Source organism: Stigmatopora nigra, chromosome 7 (assembly GCF_051989575.1).
Source record: "Stigmatopora nigra isolate UIUO_SnigA chromosome 7, RoL_Snig_1.1, whole genome shotgun sequence".
Classification (NCBI taxonomy): Eukaryota; Metazoa; Chordata; class Actinopteri; order Syngnathiformes; family Syngnathidae; genus Stigmatopora; species Stigmatopora nigra.
In genome coordinates, this window is record NC_135514.1 from 14,669,300 (window position 1) to 14,675,299 (window position 6,000).

Consider the following 6,000-nt stretch of genomic DNA (forward strand, 5'->3'; position numbering starts at 1 on the left):
TTTAAGTTTTCAATGTGAAGTTGTACCTCAACATAAGAGTGCCCTGACATACGAGTGATTTGAGATACGAGTAAAATTTCGGGAAAATATTTATTTTGAGATAAGGGTAAAATTTCGGGAAATATTTATCTTGAGATATGAGTAACATTTCGGGAAAATAATTGTTTTGAGATACGAGTAATATTTCGGGAAAATAATTGTTTTGAGATACGAGTAAAATTTTGGGAAAAGATTTATCTGGAGATATGAGTAAAATTCGGGAAAATATTTATCTTGAGATAGGAGTAACATTTTGGGAAAATATTTATCTTGATATAAGGGTAAAATTTCGGGAAAATGTTTATCTTGAGATACGAGTACAATTTTGGGAAAATCTTTTGAGATAAGGGTAAAATTTCGGGAAATATTTATCTTGATATAAGAGTAAAACTTCGGGAAAATATTTATCTTGAGATACGAGTAACATTTGGGGAAAATATTTATTTGAGATACGAGTAAAATTTTGGGAAAATGTTTGTTTTGAGATACGGGTAAAATTTTGGGAAAATATTTATTTTGATACGAGTAACATTTTTGGGAAAATATTTCAAATCAAAATTTTAAAGGAAGACAAAAGCAAACAACCCTTGATTGGTTGCACCTGAAAGTCAAGGTGGAGGCGGGGCCAATAGAGCCAACCCGCGAGAAGAAAGGTATCAAAATGTAAAACAAAATTATTACAACATTAAGCTCGTATCTCGAGGTACCACTGTACATTTTTGGCAATAAAGCAGGTTTTTCCTCCGGTTTGGAACTGAATCATACTGCACATTTTGTTCAAGCTCGAAAGCAAAACATTCCCATCTTTCCTTGAAATCGAGGTCACCCGTCTTCAAACATTTAGCACGCAGACAATCTTGCCGGCAGAATTCTGTTACGTACGACTATCTATGGTGACAGTGGCAATACTGCGTCTAATCAGGACATTATTAAAGCGACAACTCCCGATTAAATGGGCGGAAATGGGAGTTGTGTTGGCGCTGGTGTGACGCGTTGCGGAGTAAAATAAGATGTGGCAACATTGCTCATCCATAACAGCTGTCAACTGATGGAATTCTGCATCAATGGCTTTTTAATGGGATTATGAATGATGACAATATTAACTTGCGTCACCTGTTTTGAGGAGCTATTCAAAGGCAAACAATTATTTTTACTATCCTGTCCTTAATGAGATGTTTGTTTGGGTTATGATATACGACGACTATTATTTAAAAATATATATATTTTTACAAAGTAGTGCCTTACTTGCAGCACGTTGGCTTCACAGTTGTGGGGTCGAGGTTCGATCCCATGTTGTTCCTCACTTTGGAATTTGCATGTTCACCCCAGGATTGCGTGGGTTTTTGCAGGGTAGGTTGGTTGAGCACTCAAAATTCCCCTTATGGCTCTGATTTGCTATTTGTCTGCTTCAGGGTCAGCTGGGATTAGGCTCCAGCACCCTCCAAGACCCTGGTGAAGATAAGTGGTTCAGAAAATGAATAAATCATTCCTCAGTCTAATTTTTACAAAACCAATGTGAAACTAGTTTGAAAACCAATGTGAAACTAGTTTCAAAACCAATGTGGAACTAGTTTGAAAACCAATGGGAAACTAGTTTCAAAACCAATGTGAAACCAGTTTCAAAAATCAATGTGAAACTAGTTTCAAAACCAGTGTGAAAATAGTTTCAAAAATCAATGTGAAACTAGTTTCAAAACCAATGTGAAAATAGTTTCAAAAATCAATGTGAAACTGGTTTACAAATGTGAAATTAGTTTCAAAACCAATGTGAAACTAGTTTCAAAACCAATGTGAAACTAGTTTCAAAACCAATGTGAAACTAGTTTCCAAAAAATGTGAGACTAGTTTCAAAAAATGTGAAACTAGTTTCAAAAATCAATGTGAAACTGGTTTAAAAAATGTGAAATTAGTTTCAAAACCAATGTGAAACTAGTTTCAAAACCAATGTGAAACTAGTTTCAAAACCAATGTGAAACTAGTTTCAAAACCAATGTGAACCTAGTTTAAACCAATGTGAAACTAGTTTCAAAAAATCCTGACTAATAAATATGACATGAAAAAAAACAAGTTTTTTATTTAAGTGGCCAATTTGCAGAATTCCAATTGGCTATTTTCAAATCAAATCAAAAGCCTTAATTGTAATCATACACAACCCCATATAACAAAATTGATGGAATTCTACTGAATCCTATTTTAAACCAATAAGAAAAAAGAGTTCTACGAAATCCTTACCCACGTCATCCAACATAAGCAAAGCATAATACATCATCATCATCATCATGTCATAAACTTACCTCAGGCCCATCCTAACCCGGTTCTGTTCGGACTGGCACTTTGACTCATCCCGATCCATCTCACTCTTCCCAAAATGTCGCCATCGGGTCATTTCAGCCAATACAAGACAACCAGAAAACAACAACAACAACAACAACAACAACAGGACAGGACAGCTGGAGGCATCTTCCCCAGGGAATGTCCGGCCTCGGCCACATATGCTAGCTGCAAAACACCGACATGTTATTGTGCAGTAAACAACATTCCCATCGGACCCATTGAAGTAGTAACGGAGTGAATTGACCGCAAATGCCCCGCCCACCACCCCCGGAGGCCTACCTGGCGGCTTTTTGTAGGTGTCTTAATATGAGGTCCTGGCGTCTGGTTTGGCGTTGGCGGGATGGCGGCGGAGGCTAATGAGGCTCTGATCACATTTGGTAAATCCTCATCTGGCAGGTCAACAAGCGTGGAAGAACCAGTGTACTCATTAGGACGCAGAACATTGATTCAAATTAAAAGGCGCAACAGTACAGTACAGTTAGGATACCTGAGACTGACATCAATATTTAATGCAGCCAGCCTTGTGAAAGACCGTGTTTTTATCACTTGCTTTGTCAACAATAAAGTACTATGTCAAAATAATATTCTTTTTGGTTTTTACTCTATATTTTCTTGGGTGGTAGTTGAGTTGAATGTTTTTTTTTGTCATTATATAGTAAGTAGAAGTATAGTAAGATTCAATACTTTGCCAAAAACAGACAATCAATAACTAAGTCATAAATATATAAGTAGTAAACAACATAAATGAATGGGGAAGTGCACAAAATAACAACAAAAACAAACCAATGAATGATAAAAGATCAATAAATAGTAAATAAAGAGGTAGTTGAAATAATAAGTAGTCAACAAAATAAGTAGGGAAGTGCACAAATAGCATTAAGAAACAAATATAAAATAATGTATAAGTCATAAATGAATAAGTAGTCAACAATATAAATAAATAGGGAAGTGCACAAATAACAACAACAAACAAATTATTTTAAAAAAATCAGTAAATAAAGAATTAGTTAATTTAAAAGTAGTCACAAATAATAAGAAACAACTAAGAAAACAATATATATATATATGTCATAAATAAATAAGTAATCAACAACATAAATAAATAGGTAAATACATAAATGACAACAACAAACAAACAATAAACAATCAATAAATTAGAATAAAGCAGTAATTAACATAAGTAGTGGACAAATAACAATAGGAAACAAAAATATCAATGTATAGTCAACAACTTAAATGAGGAAGTGCAAAAATAACAACAAATAATAATCATCAATACGAAATAATACTAATAAATTACAAAAAATAATAATAAATGGATGGTTGAAGGATGACGGCCTAGATAGCGTATTGGTTTAAGTCTAAGACATTTTTAAAGGATTTTTCGCTACTTTGTTGTAGTTATAATTTGAGATACGTGCTTAACGTGTTCCAGGACCCAGCTCGTATGTCAAATTATTCGTATCTCAAATCAACGTTTGCATAGAAACGAACTAAATTCAAATTAATTCGTAAAAAAATCATCAAAAACCAGGATATTACTATGGAATATTGGTTGTACATATTTCACTATCTACTAACAGAGTACTAAATACCTATTAGTTATCGTGTTTACTACTAAAATTAAACATTATTCTGTAGAACGCGGTAACTAGCATTGGTGTATACAACCGAAAACAAAGGTAAATGTATAATTTGCGAATCCAAGTTTGTTAACTCGTCTAATTTGAACGATTTTGGGGGGAGTGGTTACGGGTTTGATCCATGGTACCCGAAGCGCTGGGTGGAGGTGACGTGTGGTTTTCTCAGCCGTCATCTCCTGATTGCCATCAGCCGGCATAAAGCGTCTCCCAACGGATATCAGGCCTATTATCTCAGCTTTAGCACAGCCTCTTAATCACGCCAGCCACACAAACCCATTAGTCTCTGTCACTTTTTCCTCCACGGCTCAACAAGCAAGATCCTAATCATGTAGTGGAATTTTTTTTTTTTAGCGCACATTCCCCTAGAAAAATTGAAAAAAAATATGCATTGTAGCGTGAACTCTCTTGACTTGGTTGCTTGACTTTTTCGTATTTTTTCGTTTAGTTAATCTTAGCATTTTGTATCTGATAGCGATCTTTTAAGCTGTATAGTCATACCTTGACATAAGAGTGTATCGGCATACGAGAAATTTGAGATACAAGGAAAGTTATGAGCAAATTTTTGCCTTGAGATAAGAGATACATTTGAGATACATATGAAGGGATTAAATTGTATTTAGTTGTTTTGTATGTGGAAAAAATGAATCTTAGCATTTTGTATCTGATAGCGATCTTTTAAGCTGTATAGTCATACCTTGACATAAGAGTGTATCGGCATACGAGAAATTTGAGATACGAGGAAAGTTATGATCAAGTTCTTGCCCTGAGATACGAGAAAAATTTGAGATACAAGCATATGAATGGATTAATTTGTATTTAGTTTTGTATGTGGAAAAAACGAATCTTAGCATTTTGTATCTGATAGCGATCTTTTAAGCTGTTTAGTCATACCTCGACATACGAGTTTATCGGGATACGAGAAATTTGAGATACGAGGAAAATTCTGATCAAGTTCATGCCCTGAGATACGAGAAAAATTTGAGATACAAGCATATGAATGGATTAATTTGTATTTAGTTGTTTTATATATGGGAAAAATTATTTGAGATAAGTGTGTTGACATACGAGCTCTGTCCCAGAATGCATTAAGCTCTTATCTCAAGGTATTAATGTATTCTTATGCCAAACTAATTTTTGCTTTGAGATAGGAGCCACATTAAGTAAATTTTAAATTAATTTGAGATACAAGTAAATTGACCTACGAGCTGGGTCCTAGAAGGCATTAAACTCGTATCTCAAGGTATTGCTGTATTCTTACTGCGGGCAAATTTTTGCTCTGAGATAGGAGCCAGATTTGAGATACGAGCATACAGATTAATTGGTCTTTAAATATTTTATATGGGGAAAGTTGATTTGAGATACGAGTAAATTGACATACAAGCTGGGACCCGGAAGGCATTAAGCTCGTATCTCAAGATATTACCGTATTCTTATCCAAAGCAAATGTATGCCCTGAGATACAAGCCAAATTTGAGATATGATCTTACGAACAGATTCATTTTTGTTTAGTTATGTTATATGGGAAAAAATTGACTTGAGAAACGAGTAAATTAACATACGAGCTGGGTCTTGGAAGGCATTAAGCTCGTATCTCAAGGTAATACTGTATTCTAATGAATTTTTGATGTGGCGTAGACATTTTCACATAACGTGTTTTCCTGTATTTTGATCTATAAATAAATCCTATTGACAAAATACAATCCAAGTAAATGCCATCAACATAATGGTTATTAAACGGACAAAACACGTAATACATTTTTTTGTTTATGCCCGCGCGCAAGGTATTTTCATTCATGGGAAAAAATAAAATCAATCAATGGGGCTTGAGTTATCAAATCCAAAAATGTCTTGGGGAAGAAATTGCTAAAGGGGGAGATGAAGCGGCCGCAAAATCGATGCGGAGATATTGCCTTATTTAACGGCGGCCCATAAATAGCGGCGTCATTGCATTATGATGTTAACTATTGGTGAAGATGCGGCGAGG

The 6,000-nt window shown here is 34.7% G+C and overlaps 1 long non-coding RNA gene across 1 annotated transcript in view; it reads right to left on the minus strand.

The window, feature by feature from the left end:
• The window catches only part of LOC144199233 (uncharacterized), a 104,473-nt gene extending 101,999 nt beyond the window's left edge, over positions 1–2,474 (minus strand). The window contains exons 1-2 of the long non-coding RNA XR_013326869.1: positions 2,334–2,474; positions 1,285–1,488 (exon numbers count right to left, since the gene is read on the minus strand). This is a non-coding gene — a long non-coding RNA (uncharacterized LOC144199233). The remainder of the gene's footprint in view (positions 1–1,284; positions 1,489–2,333) is intronic.
• Positions 2,475–6,000: the final 3,526 nt, after the last annotated feature.